This window comes from Mytilus trossulus, chromosome 8, assembly GCF_036588685.1.
Source record: "Mytilus trossulus isolate FHL-02 chromosome 8, PNRI_Mtr1.1.1.hap1, whole genome shotgun sequence".
Classification (NCBI taxonomy): domain Eukaryota; kingdom Metazoa; phylum Mollusca; class Bivalvia; order Mytilida; family Mytilidae; genus Mytilus; species Mytilus trossulus.
The window spans coordinates 22,093,704-22,117,056 of NC_086380.1; the positions used below are offsets into that span (position 1 = coordinate 22,093,704).

The window sequence follows — 23,353 nt, forward strand, 5'->3', positions numbered from 1 at the left end:
TCCTTTAGAATTTGAAATGGCCAATTATTATGAGAAATTCCTTTCTAGTATATTCTATAGACACCTTTTGCATGTGGCAATGAACATTTAGGCTGAAAATAATAAGTTGCAAGCATCAATGCTATATGTGGCAAGGTCTCAGTTGTCTTGAGTTGTTTAAAAATGTTGTATCAAATAGAAGTCATATATTTTATCACATAGAATAAACAATGATAACACTGCATCAAAAAAATAGTGTTGAAAGTACAGAAATATTTGAAATGCCAGAAACAAATTTCTTTTATTTCATGGCAACAAGGGAACCACACATTTAAATATTCAACGAATTGCAAATTTTCTAAAGGAACGTATGCTGGCTTTGCCAAAACCATGAATTTAATTATTCACAAATATGCAAGTTTTCCTCAAACCAGGAAAATTAGTACCCATGAAAATAAATGAATCCACAGTAGTATTTGATAGAATGATATATATTTACATGTGTTGTCATGGAATATTTTGGCGGATACCTTGCATTCTACTTTTTACTTAAATTATATGAGTTTTTATAAAATTGAGAATGGAATTGGAGAATGTGTCAAAGAGACAACAACCTGACCAAAAAAACTTTAAAAAACAACTAAAGGCCACCAATGGGTCCTCAACACATCATGAAAATTCTGCACCCGTGGTGAGCTTCAGATGGCCTCTAAACAAAGATTTGTACTAGTTCAGTGATAATGGTTCTGTTTACAAATGGTTAAGAAAATGTCTCTTGTTCTTCTGTTACAACAAAAAATTAATGTCACAAGAATCATCAAAGAAATCATGTTTTGTTGCAAATTAAATTCCAAATTAACTCTTCTAAATTTACAGCTTTATATGGCATTGAATATACTGTATGTATTAATTTTCAGGTTTAAATTAGCTGTTGCCACTTTTATTGAAGCCAAGAATACAATAATGGGTTCCTGTTTCTTTGCTAAAGGTATGATTGAGTTATAATTACTTGACAATGACAATATATATACTTCATTTTAGAATATATATAATTATATTGATATTTAGATATATTAGATAATTTTCAATTCATAAGATGGGGGTAGGAAATAATTGAAAGTAATCATACTATCTATACTACTACATCTTAAGACTGTGTTTTGTCCACCTAATAAACATATAACAGATGAAAGCTACAAGTCAAACTTATATAAGGGTATATATATTTGATTTTACCCTTTTACATTGATTACTGTTTCAAACAATTAGCAATTAGACAAATAATTAAGTTCCAGATTTATCTGATGTGATTTCCTTTTAGTCATGTCATTATATGTCACATGCTGCATATTACCTTATCTGTGTTTCTGCATCTGTCTGAAAATCAAATGGTGTATTTGGAATTTGCTGTATACAGGGGTCATTATCATGGGGTTGACATTACTAATTCAATCATTGTCTTATTGTTTCCTATTGTAGTGTTTTAATCACCATAACTTTATGAATTGACAATACGAATACTAAAAATCTGACTTAAAATAAGGCGTAGGTACAAATTCTAATTTGTTAGATGACATGACTTAATGACAGCGAATTGAGGAATTCAGCTTTATTTGTAACTTATATAGGACAATGCTTTTGATTAAAAATTAATCCATTCAAGGCCCTTTTGCTTTCCAAATAATTAAAATGACCAATAAATGATAAGTTCCTGGTTGATGGGTTCAAACAGAAAGATTCTGGAAGCAGAGAAACTGTGCATATTATAATCAGCATGACTTTATCTGATGACAATACCAATACTACAAAATCCTGGCTAAAATAAGGCTTACACATAATCAGATACTTTAGTTCAGTCACGGAACCACGATATCTTGGGTGTGTTCTGGTTATACATGTCATATATAAAAAAGAAGATGTTGTATGCCTGTCAATGAGACAACTATTCACAAGAGACCAAATTACACAGACATTAACAGCTATAGATCACTGTACAGCCTTCAACACTGAACAAACATCATACTGCATAGTAGGCAATAAAAGGCCCCTATATCTCCAATGTAAAATAATTTAGATGAGAAAACTATTGGCTTAATTAAGGAACAAAAAATAAACAAATATGTTACACAGCAACAAACAACAACCACTGAATTACAGGCTCCTGAATTGGGACTGGCACAAATATACAGAATTGTCGGGGTTAAACATGTTAGCGGGATCACAACCCTCCTCCTACATGGTGACAGTGGTGTAACAGATAATCATATTTCCAACTATATAATAAATTCACAGCCCAAAATGTGATGTCATTGATTAATTTATTTATAAGCATGTAATTTTCATCTTTCTTCTCACAAACAACACAGCTGCATTTCTGAGATAAATATGTGTTCTTGATCTGAGTTTAATTGATGTATTGTAAATCCCTCCTTGGATACCTAAAACTTATAAGTTTTCCCAACCATTCATGTATGACCATCTTCAACAAAGCTTGTATTTGTTTTGGTTCATGATAATTGGGCCAAATTGAACTAAAAAAATGTTGCAGTATTATTTTTATCAAGGATTCTAAATAGAAATTCCTCCTTTCCCCCTTTGAAAAGTTCTTGTAAGCTCAAAATTTGGCTTCTCTATCATTAAAATATATTGATGCTAGAGGTAATTATCTAATCTGAACTATTTAAAAATGCAAGGAAAATGTTCTGAAATATTGTAATATATAGTTAACTACTAAAGATCTAAAGTACCTATCATATTTTTATGCCCCCACCTACAATAGTAGAGGGGCATTATGTTTTCTGGTCTGTGGTTCAGTTCATCCATTTGTCCACTTGTTTGTTTAAATGTCTGTCCAGTTGCAGGTTAAAGTTTTTGGTCGAGGTAGTTTTTGATGAAGTTGAAGTCCAATCACCCTGAAACTTAGTTTATATGTTCCTTATGATATGATCTTTCTAATTTTCTGAGTTCTGACCCCAATTTCACGGTCCACTGAACATAGAAAATGATAGTGCTAGTGGGGCATCAGTGTACTGGGGACACATTCTTGTTTTTTGTTTATTAAAAGACATTTTACTTTAATGACATTTATTTACAGGACAAACGCCATACTGGGTCCATCCAGGAGAAGAAGTAAAAGGTATCCTTGATGACTTAAGTGTTGTACTGAGAATGGCTCAAGATGAAATCCATGATATATACCATAATCCATCAGCTGGTTCAAGTCTGTCTCCAGATGTTATTACTGATGGGTTTAATGTTAATGTAAGTACTAGCGTATGTTTAACAATGACTCACAATTCTAGCAATTTCACTTGTTTCTAATTGCAGATTGGTTTATGATCACTATATACTTTATATTTGGTTCACAGCTTCAGAAGTGTCTATGTGTTTGAGCCACATGCAGGACAGCTCCAAATATTATCATTATTAAAAACATAATGTGATTTTCAGACATTGATGTTTTAAGTAAACCTCAGTGTAAAACACATTGAATATTCTATGTTATGGGATGTTTTATTACATATACTACTTCAATTGCTTTGAATATTTTCATTACATCTTTTCAAGGGGAAATAACTCACTAGTAATATTATTGTATTGTATATTTTCAGGGATCAAAAAGCTTCATTCACCAGACCATCAAAGGAGTTGTAGGAGAAGTTAATTCCACATTATCTGGTGTTATCAACATAGCTAAACCATTCTGGGAAAAGATCTCTCATCTCATGGACATGTTCAAGAAAATAAAACATGCTTATACATTCTTACGGGATGTGTAAGTAACTTTCTGTTTATTTCTTAAGAGTTTGAGGTAGCTTTGTGAAAGGCCTTTACTTTGATGGCAAAAAACAAAGAATGGCATTCTCTTTTGTTCTTTGTTGTATTTTATATGAGTTTGACACTTTCATTCATGTATATTGAATCTCCTTTTTTCTGTAAGGAAAAAGTGAACTTGGTCATGAAAGATAAAGAAACTGTTATAATACTGTGTAGTAATTTTTGTTTCCCATTTTATCAGAAGTCACAAAAATTAATAGACATATTGAAGGGTAGTGATTTTTTAAATAATTCTTTATAAAGCTTTAATCTTTTGGATTTTGAATTTATTTTTCATGGTTGGATGGTGTATGAACAAAGTTCTTATAGATCCAATACACTAATCATGTAAAGATATATTTTAAGCCATCTTTTAGAAACACAAGTCATTTCATAATTGTAAAGTTAAATATTTAAATGATAATTTACATTTTCTTTCAAATGCAGAATTCATAAAGGCAAGTATTACATGCAGAAACTATTTGGGTCAAAGTTTCATCGTAAATTTCCCAGAATTCCTGCGTGCTGCGAGTCAAGTTGTGGATGTGGAGAGTATCACCGTGACAACAAAGGAAGATTTGGTGTAGAACTAGCTTTCAAAAAAAATTATCAGGTATGTTATAAATATTAAGATGTACATACAAGTGTCATAGATGTTAAAAAATGTGAAGTGTCAAGCTGAGGAATTTATAAAGTGTATAAATATCTGTTAACTTAATACACTTATAAATAACTATAAAGACCATATCAAGTTTAAATATATTTAAATCTTTTCAGTGTGAATCTTTTTGATGTTTTATGAGCTTAGGATGGTACGTAACACTACAGGGAGATAACTCTGTAAAATCAGCTAAATATTTTCATCACATTGTATTGTTAAGGAAATATTAAGCTTCTCAATCATCAAATTTAGTGTTTGTCAAACGGCTCTAAATCCAGGAAAGTTTTTTGAAATTTTTATATTTTTGTCAAAGGGTAAAAATAAATATTTTGTCAAATTTTATGAAAATTAAAAGAGCCAAATTAGTTTAGTTTTAGTCAAGGTGTTTGGTACCACCTTCAGCAAGTGAACATAATTATACATGTACATGTATAAGATTTTGATTGAGTTTGGTACATTCAAATATGAAATGAGAAATGAATGTTTGTCTGTTTTGTAGAGCTTTTATAAAAACTTAATTTTTAAACAGTTACAGGCCTTGCATAGAGATTTTTTTTAACCCATAATAGGATAAGAAAAATATAGATTCCACAACTGCAACAAGTGTGTTACGATATTTCTCCACTCGAGACAGTTAAAAATTAAAAATTTAAAGTGTTAGGCTTTGCAGAGCTTTATATAGTTAAAAATATCATAACACACAAGTTACAGTGGTGGAATCTGATTCTCTAATGATTATTATCTTTCTTTTTTAAAGATTTGAAGATAGTTGTGTACTTTTTATGTGACGTCATCAGACATGGTCGCCTTTTTTCATGACATCACAATAGGAAAATTCAGAAGAAACAAAGAAAATTTAACGTCACAATAAAATTTCGACCAATCATTTGATGAGAACAAATTTTTCACTAGAGATTAGAAATATTTTTCTCACACTAGTCAGGAAATGTGAAAATAGTATGAAAATTAGAGAAGTATTGATATTCATTTGCGTACAGTTGATTTCAATTCTACACAGCTCATATATTCATAGAAAATGTATACAAGTTATATTAATACTGCTTTTATATCTTTCAATTCGACAAAATTTTTATTTTCATATTGTAGAAAGTTGTAGCTCCATTCCATGGTACTGTCTATAGAGTGAGTGACACAGAGGTATTAGTACGACCAACTAGAGCAGATCTAATTATGTATGAAGTAGTGGTCAGTGGCTTTGAACTGGACACCAGAATTGATGAAGATAAGAAAGGAATTTTCAAAAAGGCTGGTAGGCAGATTGGAGTGTCCAAAAAATTGTCTGATTGTGAAGATAACTTCCTGTTTGTATCAATGAGGAAAAGACCAAACAACACTGAATCTATATCGAGTGTACCAGCTGATGGTTATTCTTATATTGATCCTGCTCCTTATCTAAAGAAGAGATTCCCAAGGCCTGGTCACAAGTCAACGTGTAATGGTTTCTCCTATTATTACATTGGAATGAACGCAGAGGAAGGGGACATGACTGGGGAACCTGAAGACGACAAAGATGAGATTGATCGTCATGACGATGGAAGTAAATCTAAGTCACCATTTGGCAGCCATCGTCATGGAAGATCTGTGGAGAACCAACCAGAGCATCCTGTGTGGATGCAACATTTCAAGGAGAAGTTTCACAATATGACTGGAAAGTTTGATAAATACAAGAATATGTTGTCTAAAGCAGCTAAGTAAGTATGACCTTTTATGGTTTACTTTTACAAATTGTGTCTTGGATGGAGAGTTTTATGTCTCATTGGCACTCATACCAAATCTTCTAATATCTATGAAACATATCAGTTTTGAAAACAAAAACCATGTAGTTAATTTTTGTTCATTTTAATGAGTTTAATTTCTGTACTTCAGGCCTTGTGGTCATAAAACTTTCGAGTCTGTTTTTTGTACTTGTACTCGAAAATCAACCAACAAAATGTTGGATTTCATGTTTCGAGCATGATTTTTGTACTCCGAGCACTGAGCAAAGTTTAATGACTTCAACCCCTGAACTAGCATGAAATGGTATGGATATTAAAAAAAAGGGTACTTGTGAAAAGATCAAAGAGGGATGAAAGATACCAGAGGGAGAGTCAAACTCATAGATAGATAATAAACTGACAACGCCATGGCTAGTACATTGTAGTAGGATGTGATTTCAGAATATTTTATTTCAAGGTAATATTAAAAAGTTTCAATTTCAACATTTTTAGACTTCACTTTGTGTCAAACTCTAAATAGCCCCACGTGTACACTCTATATAGTTTAACTAGATGTATACTTAATTAATTACATCAAAAGGAGATTAGATACACATTGTCAATTTTTTTAAATGTTAAAACTTAGATTACCTATGACTTTATTGAACTTTCAGGTCATTTCTACCTAAATTTGATATTAATGAGAAGCCCCTGACAGAACTGAAGCACCTGTTAGCTGGCTCTCCATTGATACAACAGTTAGATGTCATAGTTAAAGAAGTAGCAGACAAACTACGAACAGAACCATTAATGTACCCTGATGGGATGCAATTACATCAGATCAGACGTAAACTGAAGAAAGCTCATACTACAGTGACAGGAGATAGACTTTCTATGATTGACAAGTTACTGGAAATGGCCGTGGAGGGTTTGTAATGTTTTAACGAAGATAGTGCAAGGCTTGATAAGATCTATGTGATGTGGTCACTTGTGGATAGTTGTCTCATTGGCAATCCTACCACATCCTTATTCTGAACATTGAATAATTGTGGATATGCATATTTCTTTCTCAATTTAACAGCTTTTGGCTTGTTTAATTTTTATATAATAGATTTTGACAAAATATTTACTCTGACCTCTTGACAATATCTACAAAATTAAAAAAAAAAAAGAAACACACACTTTATTGGAAAAATTTCATTGAACATATAGCAATTCTTTCAAACATTGCTTTTGATCATTGCGGAGAAGCTTAATATTTCCTCTACAATAAAACATGATTTAAATATATAGCTGCTTTTTACAGAGATATCTCCTTGTTGTGTTATGTACCACCTTGAAAGAAAGTATATTGGCCCAAAACAAAAAGAATGTTATAAAGGGATACAACTCTAGTTCCAAAACAGGGGAGACCATTTTAGTTTATAAAAAATATATATAAATCTACTCAAAAATGAAAATTTGCAAATTTTATTGTTTCCAAATGTGATCTGAAATTTGCTAATGATCAGTATAAATAAAACAAAATCATATTTGTATTTTTTCCAGATTGTGGAAGTTTCAAACATGCCATAATAGCAGGGTATGGCCATTACTGTGAAGCCCATGAAGATTGCCATGGTATTACATGTGGAATGGTCTTCAAGGATGGATTTAAGAGGGCTTTAGTCAAGGTGGATGTTAGACTTGACAGCTGTTCAAATTAGCTTCACATCACAATAAAGGGTCAAATGAAAAACTTTACACTAACCTGTAAGTGGAAAACAATTTGTAAATATCTTTTGAAACAATTTTTTTAAGTCCTTTTTGGCTAAACATCATGCAGTCCTCTAAACCACCTATTGATAAAATCTTCCAATAAATAGGCACCATTGCAAATATTTCTAGTTTGAGAAACATTTCTGAAATTTACAAAAAATGTACATGGCTACGTGTTTTATTAGTTAATGCCAAAATTCAGTGACTCTTAGGACATTTAGTATTTATGACAAATAAAACCCTTCACAAGACCATTGATGTACTGGTGTTCAACATTTATGTACATGTAGGGTAAGATATGTTTATTATATGTTGAGCTAATTGAATATAATGTATTAAGGGACGACATCAAAAGTTCAATGAAGGATAAAACTTAATTCATATAGTTTTTTCACTGACCCCCCTAATAAACTTAATTTGGGAAAAATTGATTGACTTATTAGGATATATGTACAATCAATGTCAATTTATACAAAACTTGCAGCAATTTGACCCCCCTACCCCCAAACTATTTGAATGAAGTCCTTCATTGACTTTTTGGTGTCGTCCCTAACAAGATGAAACACTGACTTCAGGTGGTACCTTGATGGGCTTGATCAAACTTCAACATCAGCAATTTTGATTTCAATGTACTACTGTAAATTCAGAAATTATTGTGATGTTTTTATTATTTAGAAAAATGCAACAGGGTTATAATCGCAATGATTAAAACTGGAATTTTGAAATTCGCAAAAATTTCTGAATTCACAGTAACCATTATTATAAATCACAATATAATTGAATAAATTTACTGGTAAGTTACAGATAATGTGTGAAATAATTCTAATATTTTCTTCCAATTTGGCAGGACCAGTTATTAACTGCTGGTGATGCAAATATCTGTTCAGTGACAGTATCTAAAAACATTTACAGCCTTATGAGTAAATGGTTAAGACTTTTGGATATGACCAATAAAATTAATGATTGTTATTAAAGTGACTTACTAGATGTTGATACAGGCATTGGTTAATGCCAAAGAAACCCAACAACACAAAAAACAAACAGAATATCTGGAGATCAAGAGGAAGCTCTTCCATAAAATTAGAAAAGGAGACAAGTTGTAATTACCCGGTATAGATTATTGTTGGTTATTTCAACGAGATTGCTTTTCTCGCTTGGGCTGTTCATGGGGAAAGCGAGAAAAGCAATTGAGTTGAGTAACCAATGATAATCTGTTTATTGCTATTTTACATACACGTTGTCAATTTCATGTCAATTTTATTAGCAATGCCACATGGCTCCTTAGTTTCTAACGATAATTTTCCATCTCAAGCGAGTAGCATGATATGAAAAAATATCACAAAAACAGATCAAAGGAAAAATGAACAAAATAGCGATAATGCAAAATACAAAGCTAACAAGGCCAAGAAAAACTACAGAAAACAACTAATTAGACTTCTGTCTAAGGCCTGGCATATTATCATATAGTTCCATCAAATAGAAAGGTTTATCATTTACTGTGGATTCATTGATTTTTCCTGGACTTAGGAAAACTTGGGTTCCCCTGTACACACCAAGCCCACGAAAATTGGTATCAAATGAAAAATAATGTATCAACAGCACAATGTTTGTCTTCATCATTTTTTTTTTTAATTTTCAGCTCAGAAACATATCATGGTGGTTGATTTACCTAAGACAGGGGACAGAGAGTTAGTATTTGATATTAGTATTGAGACATCAAATGATACAATAAATGTTACATTATCTGGAGCAGTATGTTCAACAACTCATTACTCATGCTTTGAAGATGTAGAACTCCTCCGAGATTTGCCGATCGGTACTCAAAACAAAGTTTGTTACAACAGTAAGTAATGAAGAATTCATGAGATTTACCGATCGGTACTCAAAACAAAGTTTGTTACAACAGTAAGTAATGAAGAATTCATGAGATTTACCGATCGGTACTCAAAACAAAGTTTGTTACAACATTAAGTAATGAAGAATTCATGAGATATACCGATCAGTACTCAAAACAAAGTTTGTTACAACAGTAAGTTATTGGGAGAGAAAAAGTAATCATAATACAATCTGCCTGAAAAGAAAGAATGTAGATTGAATGTTTATAAATAAAAAAAATCCTTGATTTCCTTGTAATAATTGGAATACAACTCAATATAAAGATAAGCCTTCACCAATGGAAAAACTTGTACAGTAAAGTCTCTTTTAAAGGCTCTTTACATGAAAAATGTGAAACTATTCAAAAGAAATCAATTTGCAAAAAAAACATATGACAGACAAGAATCTATGCCAACCGCTGCACTATATATAGACTACTTTTAATTCTAAATATTACTCAGAAGTTCAGACATTTTGATATCAGTTATCTCAATCATTATTCTCTGAGTCAGCAGAAATAAAAGAAACAAATAAGCATACACTCACTGGTACTTACATTTATAGATCATCAATAAAAAATGAAAAATTATATACCTAGTTGAAATACTTAAATGTTTAGTTTATACTTATACCCACAAAATTTACAAAGATGTGTTTCCCACAAATATTAATGAATCCATGGTAAATAATGTTTTTGTGACCATTTTATTCAAAATTCCAAGATAAATATTTAAAAAAAATACTTGATCTTTCCTTATTAACAATATTTATTTTTTAATTTTCTTACCGGTATTTACTTTTTCCTTATACCTCAGAACAAGCACGAGATCCATTTGAAGACCGAGTTTATTCCTTGACCTTACCTGACCTACTAGAAGAAGTATCTGAGTTTGGTTTGGATATGACAAAGTGTCTAGTTCTCATTAATGAGATTAGAAATGCCACTTTGTATGCTGTGAGTATATTTATTAACTAATTGTATCCCCAATTTATAAGAGCAGCAGTGGGTAGTGATGGGGAGTCTGTCCGTCCAACTGTCCATTCATCTGTTTGTTTATTCATCTGTCTGTCTCACTTATGTATCCCCAGCTGCAATTGAACTCCTTGACAAAGTTGTGTGAAATTTACACACAATCTCAATCACATGATGATTTTTTGCATCTCGAATTTCATTTCTTTATTCCACTTTTTTCTTGGTTGACTATAGAATGATATGGACTGAGTTGTATCTATGCATTATAAAACATATTTAGAGTATACTCATTTTGTATTCACAAATCCTTAACTCCCTGTTACATGTATATTTAGTTGAAACTTAAGTACTCACATCTTAACCGTATAATGCCTTATGTGCACCTCCTATTTTGTTTTATCAGAATCATCTAATGGGAATACATTTTTAGTTTTACTTCATTTTAGGGGATAAAATTGATGCAGATGACATTTAAGGAAAAATAATTTTGCTTTGATGAATTGATTTTAAATTTGGTTTGCTCCTTGATAATTTTGAGTTGTAGCATTTGCCCATTTTTATTATCTGCAGTTATTAGGCTCATTGCTGGTAGCTTTTTTTTTCATTGTTAAGGTCCTTTCAAATGCCACAGTACTGGTTTATCATAAATCTGACAGGAGATTTAGTAACTTTAGCAGTGCTATATACCAATGATTGATGATCATGACATACAGATAGAATCATATCATTCTTTTAATATAACATATTTAAAAACAAATCTGTATAATACTGTATTTTAGTTGATGGAATTGAGAGAGAAAGGGGACCATGGGGAAGGAGAATTTCCAGAGAAAGAAGATTTTTGTTTTGAGGGAAGTTTCCCATTGGCTCACTTAGATATGCAGATTATAAATCCCGGACCTGTTCCTGGAATCAACTTCTTATTCATGGTTGGACCAATACCATTACATTTAGGTAATTATGAATTAGGGCTGTCATATATATATACATGATTGGACCAATACCATTACATACATGTAATTATGAAATTGGTTACAGTTATAACTATTGGTATCACGTTCTTAATCTTGGTTGGACCATTTGATTATGATGTCTGATTTTCTTGATTTCCTCTCACATTATTAAAAAAAGCAACCATGCTTCATGAAGTCAACTAGAAAGAACACTTTTTTTTTGCAGATCCCATGCAATACAATATTAATTCATTCTCAACAGTTAAATTTCAAAAGGAGGAGCCCAATAACTCTTTGGCCCATACATATAGCATTTAAGTTTTTTGTTAAAATTTTATATTTTTTTGCTTTTTCTTAAAAAAAAAACCCATTTGTTAGATAATATGGGTTTGTTTTTTATTTAACATTGCACATACATCAGGTACTAGCATCATCAACTCAGGCAAATTTACTGAAATCTTCACAATTTTAGCATTTGTGGTTATTCTTAGACATTTTTGTCTGAAATGGTAGTGGCTGCACTTGTGTACAGTCTATATATTTAAATATATGCATGTTGTATTTGATGATAATATATATATATATATATATAAAGATTGAGACTGAATATGAAAAGGACCATTTCCATTTTAGACAAAAACACATGATTTGTGACATATTTGATAGATTTTTCATATGGAAGCTTGAATTTGAGCCTCTTCAATGACCAAATTAGTTTAAATCTTTTAATAATTTACATAAACTAATTGAATCAATTGAAGAAGACAAGTGTTTAAAAAATGTCAATAATCTTTCATCAGATGTACTTTACATTTCAGGCCAAAAAAGGCCTTATCAGACCTTCTCCTTTAAATGTCTCTGGTGGATAAATGTGGTATCATAATTGATGCAGTGGTAGAAACTATATTTATATAAGATGTGTGGAAAAATCAATAATGGAACAGTAACACAATAATAAAAATGTCAAAAGACATGAAAAAGTTTCAACCATTACTCCACTATTTTTCAGCTTTTGGAGCAACAGCTAGGATGGGAATCTATTTAAAACTGGAAATGTGTATTATGAGTATGAAAGCTAAAGTAAGTTTATATAATCTTACATATATATATAAAGCTGAATGAAAACATTTATAAACCTTCCAAGTGTTTTAGAAATATTGCCCACTTTTAAACCTTACATTGCACCATTTACTGGCTGGTTTGTATATCATAATAAATAAATTTGGTGTATTTACTGTCTTCTGATTGGTTAAAATTATTAGTTTTATTTTCAATGTTGTCAATTTTGATGGCGACACGCCCACTCTGACGGTTGTATATTCATACGCCAACATGTGTGCACGTTTTTATTGTTAATATAAATAATATAGAAAGTTCTTTGAGACTTATTTTTGATAGAAAATTTATTTATAATGAATGGCAATAATTTATTTTGATTTTATTGAACCATAAAACTAATTTTTGACTCTTCACATTTTACATAATCCGCTTCGCGGATTATTCAATGTGAAGAGTCAAAAATTAGTTTTATGGTTCAATAAATTCAAAATAGATAATAGCCATTCATTAAATGAAAGTTAAAAACTAACATCATGGAAAGGATTTATGAAACATGCAACACTTTAAATTGAGAAGATTTTGCGATGAATTTGATATGAAAAAACAACAGGATAAGTTACACAAAATTGAAAATTAGTATTTTAGTTTTGATAGCATAATTTATATATGCATCATCTCCTGAAATTGTAATAATAAGTTTCACATTTTAGTAAAAAAAAAATCACAAAATAAAGAAGATTGCATGCAAATATTTCTGAATTGAAATTCTAAATTTGTTCAAGACAACCAATTTTAACTGCCAGGATTTTTTTAAGATTGGTAAATAAATAAAGTGAAGAAGGAAAAAAAATGCACTTTGACCTAATTCCTGGAACAGTTAATATTCTATAATGTTTGTAATTTTTTCCAGTTATTGGTATGATCATATTAAAAGTTTCAGGAAATCTAACGTTGTTATGGTAGTTAAAGAACTAAGAATTATTCTTGTATTACAGGCTGTTGTAACGCCTCATATAGGTGCTGGTGTATGGGGAGAACTTAGTGTAGATATTGGTATAGCCTATGGTGGAATTAGACTGGAGGGGCACCTGCTAGAAACTAGATTTCCAATCACTGTAGAATTTAAATTTAACAAATTTCCAATAAAAATAGGGTATGTTGGAAAACAGAATACTATATAGACATAAGAAGATGTGGTATGAGTGCCAATGAGACAACTCTTCATCCAAGTCCTAATTTATAAAGGTTAACCATGATAGGTCAAAGTACAGCCTTTACACCAAATAAAAAGCCATATAGGGCCCAAATAACTAATGTAAAATCATTTAAATGGGAAAACCAAAGGTGTAATCTATATAAAAAATAGAGAAACAAGAAATATTTATGAACCACATCAACAAACAACAACCACTGAACATTAGGTTCCTGTAATTTAAAATTCAGTCAATTGAAAGTTTACCACTATTTGTTATGATAAGAACTATAATATTGTATGACAAGTTATGGTTTGGGCTCCAATTTCACATTTCAATGACCATGGTAAATAATAGTAAAAGCAAACAAGGTGTTTTGTGTTCACAAATTCCTGTTTAAATTCATTAAAAACCCAGACTTCACTGCAAACACATGCATATGAAATTATACCTGAGGAAAATAGGTTTAGCATTTAAAAAAGTAAAATGTGAAAATCTAGTCAAAGATTTATTTGATTTTTATGTCATATTCTTGTGAATTTAAATGTGTTAATTTCAATAAGCATGACAAGGCTAATTGACTGTTATAAAAACACTTAATACTTAAGCTATAGAGAAATTTTTGCTCCTACATGTTTAACAAGTTCTTTTTACATACCTTGATCTGATATTTAAGGGATTTCTCTATTACAGGTTTCGTCTTGATCTAGAAATTGTACCACTGGAGCTGAAACTTAAAGCATTTGCTAAATTACGATTAATATTTTTTTCTGTGACTGTATTTGATGCTTGCATTTGGAAGTTCAAGCTGCCAACTTATAAAAAAAACCTCTTTGACAAACCGTTTGAGAAGAGAGATCCAAATAAACCAAGGATATCCTCAGCAGCCACCAATCCTCGTCAGAGAAGGTCAAGTCCTGGAGGTTGTGAGGTCAAACAACTTGAAGGTCGTGACATAACAGATACAGCCTTTCTTTTAGAAGTGTCAGCTAAGTCTGATGTCAGTGACATTACATTAACTTATGCTATAGGGACACACAGATCTGGCACAAATGTCCAAGACTGGACAGGGATGAACGGAAACTCTCTGACTGCTCCTGTCCAACTACATAAAGAACATTATGGAATACCCCTTTACTGGACAGTCAAAGCTAAAAATAGCCAAGGTGATTCCAGTATAACTGAGTGTAATCTGCAAACCTTTGATAACACCTTACCTGATGGTAGAATAGATGAATCTTATCCCTATACAAGTCATACCAGCAAGATCAGTGGTAATGTGGTGGTTTTTGATGATTCTGAGTTAGTGGACACTCATTCAGAGGCCGTTGGATATACCAAAAGTCAAGGTGGATCAGGATCAGAGGTCATTCCATGGCAACCACTTATTTTGAAATCTACTACAGAACGTAACATATCAAAGTCTAATTCCCCACTCAAGTTCTTCACTATTGGTAAAGAGGGGAAATTAACTGCGGAGAAGATTTCAAGTAGTAAAACTGATCATGTTGAGGAGTGTGCTCAGAAATGTGTTTTGGGAGAAAATGTGTTGCTTTTGACTACGAACATCATTCAGAAACTTGTGATCTCCATGCCACAGTGGAAGGGCCTAATGCAGAGATACATATCAGTGGCACATACAAAAACTATGAACGACTCGGAGTGGGTTATAGCTCTTTTATACAACATAGTTTAGATCTACAACATGGTATGGTATACATACTAAATGCTGGGATTGTAAATAAACTTGGATACAAAGGTTATGTGTCGTCAGGTGGAACCATGGTAGACCAGACCCCTCCAGAGCCAGGACTTGTGGGTAAGGCTACTTTTGATCAGACAAAGTTTGATGGATGTAAGGCTGCAATCACACAAAGATGTATTGACCAAACGTCTCTACCCAATCATAGGTAAATATTGTCAATACAGTTTGAAATATTTAATAATTGTATGAATTTTTTTTTAAGTTTCTGTGAGAGATAGACAAAAGATACCAATAGGGATATTCAAAATCATGAGTTGAACACAAACTGACAATGGCAAAAACTTAAAACTAATCAAAAGACAAATAACAATATGCAAAACACAACATTAAAACCATGGAATGAGAACCCCACAAAAAACATGTGCTCCTGAGGTGTAGGCAGATCCAGCTCTAACACAAGTGACACACATATGAACTAGTGTGTTTTTCATTGATAAGGCTCTTCAAAATTATTGTATTAATGTTACACAATGTATTTGTTGATTGTATGAAGTTAAACATCATTTATTTTATAGAAAGATAATAGATGGACCTAAAGGTTCCACAGTATTCAATGGACATGAAGGTGGAGTAGAAACTCTGTACACTCTGGCCAACCATTTTATGTCAGGTAATTATTGTCATAAACATGATGAAGTTCACAAAAACAAGCCATATTTTGAAGTTGATATGAATGAAAAATCGGTGTTAAATAAATACAAAAATTGACGAAATTGTACACAGTAGTAGAACACTACTAGAGGATGTGATTGAATGCATATATTCCCATTTCTACATGTTAAATGGGAGATAACCTTACTTTCTTAAATATAAAAGACTATTATGTACCAATATTCTCTGGTAAGGCAGTTTTGTTTTTAAGTTCACTCAGAGTTCTTGTTTATTAGCAACTTAATTAGAAATTATGTTGGAAGGCGAATTAATATTTAAACCAACAACAAAAAATGATTTAAAGTGGTACCTAACACTACAGGGAGATAACTCTGTAAAATCAACTAAACGTTTGAATTACGCTGTACTGTTAAGGGAATATTAAGCTTCTCAATGATCAAAACTAGATTTTGTCAAACTGCTATATAACCAGTGTAACTTTTCTGATAAAATGGGTGGTTCAAAGTTTTTGAAATTTTTATATTTCTGTCAAAGGGTCAAAGTAAATACTTTGTAAAAAATTTAGGAAAATTAAATAAGCCAAATTAATTTTAGTGAAAGTGTTGGGAACCACCTTAACAAAATGCTTTCTACTGATTCCTTTTTGCCAGTGTTATTTGTCACTACTAAATGATAGAAAGGTGATATAGTACTTTTCAAACTTTATTTTTTGATTATCCACTATCAATTATCAAAGAACTATCATTTAAAAAAACAAAGTGATAAAATTATGATCATGACATAGACGAGATGAGAAGTTATTCATTTATATCTATCTTCTGTAACTTCATTTTATCAGAGCAGGTTAAAAACATTTTTTTTTTAGGTAAAACAGATTTAAAGGCTGTATTGAGGATGGAGTTCAAGTCTTTAAATAAATGGATCAATACCTTTATTGTTATTTATATGTTACAGCTAACTGGGATGGCTTCAATGCCAATGAGACAGGTATCTTTGGATATACATGGTCCTTTGGTACATTAAAACCTTTATTATCATTATATATAATTACAGCTAACTGGGATGGCTTCAATGACAACGAGACAGGTATCTTTGGATATACTTGGTCCGTTGGTACAACGGTCTGTGGAACAGATATTGCCACCTTCTCTGATCCACATGCTCACTTGTCTAGTCCTAAGTTCTGGACCAACACAGGATATGCCAGGAACCTACATCTGCCTGATGGTCCGTATTATGTCACAGTCCAAGCTATTAACAATGTGGTCCATGGTGGTGCCATGGTAACAACAGTATGTCACTCAACACCCATCACAGTTGATACAACTCCACCCTTCTTTTCCAGAGGCGTGACAGATGACGACATTGTTTTTGACGAGGATTTTAATTTGATGGCTATGTATTTTGATACATTTGATACAGGATCTAAGATAAAGAACATAGATTTTGGTTTAGGACTAACAAAACATGATGTTGATGTAAGAGGATACTCCACATTTGATTACAAGGAGAACCAAACTTTTATTGTGATTGATGATTTAAACCTTGCGTCAGGAGAACCTGTCTGGATTAGACTAAGATCTGTTAACAATGGTAATTGCATGTTTAGTGTACATTTTTATTATAGAATTAATATACAGTGACTTTATCTGAAAATAGCTGATTGTATAATTTATCACACTTTTAATGAAATTTGCAAACATACTGTTGATAAAGGAGTAGGTCCAGAAAGACCCCTTTTTGGTCCCAAAATATTGCAGTTTTACAAAATTGTTAAAATGTAAACTTTTAGTTATTTATTGGACAGTAGAATGCTTCTGCTACATATATATGGGCTGTTTTTGACAATACAATGTCACGGTGGGTATGGTTGTCCTACGAGAGAACGTACTGTGCTGGTGATTTGGTCCTGACGGGTGCTGGTGGGTCCTGATTCTGTGCTGGTGGGTTTGTTTACATTGTATCAGAACGGCAATAAAACGACTGTTTTGTTGCTTAATTTTTCTCTGATGTGTCATAAGTACCATGCAAAGTATATTACAACAATATTATATTGCAAAAGTCGTGCAAGTTCGTTAAACGGAATTGTCCTGACGCTGTGCTGGTGATAAGAAAAACGGTCCTGGTTCTGTGCTCCTATGTCCTGGTTCTGTGATTTTATATTTTAGTTAAAAGTGGCATATATTCAAGATCATTGATGCTGTACTGTTATTGACTTATTAGCTGTTGTCTGCTTTCTTGAAATTGACATTGTTGTGAATCTGTTTACTGTTATTATGAAAGAAAAAATACCCCTATTTAAAAAAAATAAAAATTAAACTAACTGTAATCTAATTTATTGGCCTGTTATTGGAACCCTTCTTGCCCCCTTTTAAGATAAGAAAATATGTTTACGTTGTTTGGGATTACGATCATTTTGCAAGATCACCAAAATACGTTGTAATTTATACAATACTTATATAAAGTAGATGATGTGGTATGTTTGTTGTCAATGGACAAATTTCCATAAGAAACCAAATGAAGTATGTGTTAACAACCATACGTCATCGTACGACCTTCAACAATAACCCATAAAATAAAAATGTAAAAGGTTTTGCATAAAAATGGAGAGCAAAAATATAGAACAAAGGACTTTCTGAGCGTTTGAATCATGTCTTTAGCAGCTTAAAACAAATTTGTTTGTGAACAATTGAGTGCTGACTATATGAATGACAATAGTATTGCGGGTTTGTTTGTTTGGTGTTTTTTTTGGGGGTGGGGGTGGGGGAGGGATGGGGATAAGTTAGAGCGAGGTTACAGTGAAAGCTTGGAATAGTTTCCCGTAAGATTTAAAAGTTGTATTGTAAAAGAAAAATGTATCTTATAGCTATTAAGAATCACTTGCTGTAAGATTTTTCCATCAAATTTTTTTGTTTGTCTAAACGGTTATCAGGTATTTTTTTTCTTCCAAAGTTCGATAGAACACAAAAAAAAATCACTATTTTATAAAAAAGCAGGCTAGAATATGTCAGAGAATGAAGACGAGATAACCTAGAGAACACTAATAAAATTAAGATTTCTTAGCTTTTTTCATTTCAAAATAAATATTTTTAATAAAAAATTACGGGGGAGGAAGTGAACAATGTGGTCTTCTTTTCTATATATAAATATTTTTCATGAATAAAAAAAAAATGTGCCTTGATTATAATTGAAAATGAGTAAATGGAAAAAATACCCAACTAAAATAAACTTTTATTTTAATATTGGTAATATCACTAAGCTTTTAAGTTTTGTGTGTCAAACACACCATCTCTGTAGTAATGACTCCTTACTAAGATATTTCACTTCATTCATTTTTTTTCTGCATTTTTTTGATATTGTGAATTTATAGAATTATTATATTAAAATGTAGCCTTAATTTATATTTAAAAAAAACTGAATCTAAAGCCAGATATATCAAACATTTTTGTTTCCGTCTATCCGTTTTCAGGACTTTAACAATCAACAATAACACGCCTGGATATTAAAATGCGTACTCTGCTGTCTGTAATCGACCATTTTTAGACACCCCAGGCTCCTAAAAAAACAAGCCGGGGTGGGGGTTCAAAGATGCAAATTAAGTACTTATATCAATATTTTATCTTTTCGTGTACGGTTTATGACCCCTCCTGTGGCCTGAAAATTCCGAAATGTGCAAACTGCAATAGTATCAAAACAGAACAGACAATGAATAATAGAGATATAATTTTTTACATATATCAAGGGGAAACTTCTTGCAAAGCATTATTATTTATAGTTCATTATTGTATTTAGTAGAAAAAGAGAATTTAGTGAAAAATAAAATCACTATTTTTTGTAGAAAATTCACAGACCTTTGTACAGAGATTTTTGTTATGTTTAGCATGGGATCAACACAGTGGTTCATTACCGAGTAAAAAAAATCAAAATGTCTATCTACCTTGCACATTTCAGAAAATTCAGATCAGATAACGAAACTGGTTCCAGCAACATTTATAAGCAATTTAAGATTGTGACCCTCACAGTTTTCATTCACCACAAATATTCTCGTTACAACGAATCATTTTAAATACAAAAATATGTGTTGCATGCAGCCTTTTATTTATCTATTAATATATGTATACGGACACAGTTATGAAAGGCAGCAAGGTCATCAGGGTGAGGAGTCCATGTCATCTGAAATAAATGCTAAGCATAGATCTAGAAAGCGACATATAATCATGACACTAAAAAAAGTCTCTTCTTTTCGACTTTTTTCGAACAAATTGACACATAAAATGAAATATATTGTATTGTGAAATTTTTAACTTATTTTAGATACTATATATTGTTATCTGATATTGGACGAAAGATGTTGCCCTTTTATGTTATTATGTAATACAAGTTCAGATCATTTGAAAACACATATTAAACAGCCAAATGGATGCACAAGAGCTAAAGTAGGAGTCATAGATGGTCCGAGAACACAATTAATTCGTAGTGCATTTCTTTTAGAACATAAATGAAAATAAAAAAAATCCCACCTGCGCTTTCTCAAAGAAACTTTTACAGTGTGTTGTAGTACTTTTGGGACAAATTATATCAAATTTATAGAAAACTTCATCGTCTCTAACTCAAAATATGGACAATTTTATGTTTAGGGCGTCTTGAAATCTTTTGACAGCTTCCGAAGTGCTCATTTTCAACCTTTTTCAGCTGGACCAAATCACTACTTTCCTTTAAAATTCTGGACCCAAATTTTTTTACAGTGTAATTTCATCCCCCTTCTTGCAATTTGAGGCAGTGAACATGGAGAAATAAATTTGGAAGGGGTATAAAAATTAATGGCAAGTAACCCACTGTCAACACTAGGGACTATATTTGTGAACAACGAAAATCAAGGGACGACAATGGTGGTCTCGGACCTAATAGGGTAGAAAGAGTTGACAAATCTTAAAAAAACTTGGTATGAACAAAGCCTAATGTATTATAACACTGCTTACAAAGTTTCATGACAATAGGATGTACATTATAGACATTAAGTTAAGTTCTATACTCATCTTTACGTGTAAAATTTTGACGTTAAAATTGAAAAATTTCAACTATCAACATTTGGGGCTTTAAAAATTAAAATATTGCAAAAAAATACTTTTTAAATGCCTTAACATATAACTTATCATGTACTAAAAGCAATATAGTACTCATTTGATTTATCAGACTTGGCATAATTATTCAAAGGTCAAATTTATATGAGCCTGTGCCTAAAAATTCAGGTTTTTCAATGAAGGGGAGCCTTACATGAAGATGTAATATTTTCCAGCAATTTTTAATTTGTGAAGCTTTTAAGTTATAAATAATCCTTACATATGTATTTAAAGTACTTTAAATGGAAAGAAAAGTTACAAATAACATATCATATTAGTTTAAAAGGGTCTTAGGCCAAGTAAGACTGGAAAAAAATTAGGGTCAATTAAGGCCGTGCTACATATTTACATTAAAAAATGCATATTGAGGCTATAAGAAATAAAAATTTGTGTCTTTTTTATCATTTCTATACTCATGTGACATGATACAACAAATCTGAGCACAAAAAGACTCTTGCAATTAACTTTTCTTACAAGCAGTATGGGCTGAAACAAAGATTTTTGCCTTTTTAGGGAAAAACTTGCATGCAATTTATTCTCAACAGGCTTATATTTAAACCACTTGCTATCCTACAGAAGAAAAGAAATTTATTATGTGAAATGGAACAGGTACACTAGACATTGTAAAGTGCATTTGATACAAATTTAGTGAGGTCTGTAATATGGACATCAAATTTTATATACCAAGCTCCCCACTATTGCCTTCATCCAAACAAGGCGTAAGACAAGGGTCATTTATACAACACATTTTGCACATTTTATCTGAGATAAACTTCTTTCCTGTAGATTCAGAGTTCATAAATAAGTAAAAGAAGCAGGTAAAGGCATAGAAACACAAATATTGACCCATAAAAACCTGTCGGATAGAAAGTCAGGATGCCATTTATGCATCAATATTGAAAAAGTTATAAAATGCCTATTTTGACCATAAAATGCCAAAATTGGTCATTTTTGCAGAAATTCTATAAAATAAAAGTTTAAATCCTTTAGTTTCATGCTATTTGACAAGTTGACACCATCAAATCATTTAGGGAAGTTGCCAGAGTACAAATTCTATATTTACAGATTTCACCTCTTAGGTCCGAGAACACAATTAATTCGTAGTGCATTTCTTTTAGAACATAAATGAAAATAAAAAAAATCCCACCTGCGCTTTCTCAAAGAAACTTTTACAGTGTGTTGTAGTACTTTTGGGACAAATTATATCAAATTTATAGAAAACTTCATCGTCTCTAACTCAAAATATGGACAATTTTATGTTTAGGGCGTCTTGAAATCTTTTGACAGCTTCCGAAGTGCTCATTTTCAACCTTTTTCAGCTGGACCAAATCACTACTTTCCTTTAAAATTCTGGACCCAAATTTTTTTACAGTGTAATTTCATCCCCCTTCTTGCAATTTGAGGCAGTGAACATGGAGAAATAAATTTGGAAGGGGTATAAAAATTAATGGCAAGTAACCCACTGTCAACACTAGGGACTATATTTGTGAACAACGAAAATCAAGGGACGACAATGGTGGTCTCGGACCAGATCCTGTTGGCAACAATTATCTGGCTAATTTTATTGATTTTGTAACATTTGTTTCAAATATGACCAACTTCTTATCCAAAATCACCAGCACCGTATCAGGACCCACCAGCACAATGACAGGACCCACCAGCACAGTATCAGGACATGAATAAATCGAGAAAATGCTTAATTTTAATAAATTGCAATGTTTTTTCACAAAATTGTTTTGTCGTGTGGATTGCAGTATAGAAGGCGGACTCTATGAGCATTTTTGTTTTATTTTTTCATTTCAAGATTTTCTGAAAATGAGCATTTTTGTGTTACGCTTACTGAAACAGTTATGAGGGTCATTTTTTTAATGGTT

General features: G+C 31.7%; 1 pseudogene; it reads left to right on the plus strand.

The window, feature by feature from the left end:
• The first annotated feature begins 3,668 nt into the window (after positions 1-3,668).
• Positions 3,669-23,353, plus strand: part of LOC134727464 (uncharacterized) — a 42,640-nt pseudogene continuing 22,955 nt past the window's right edge.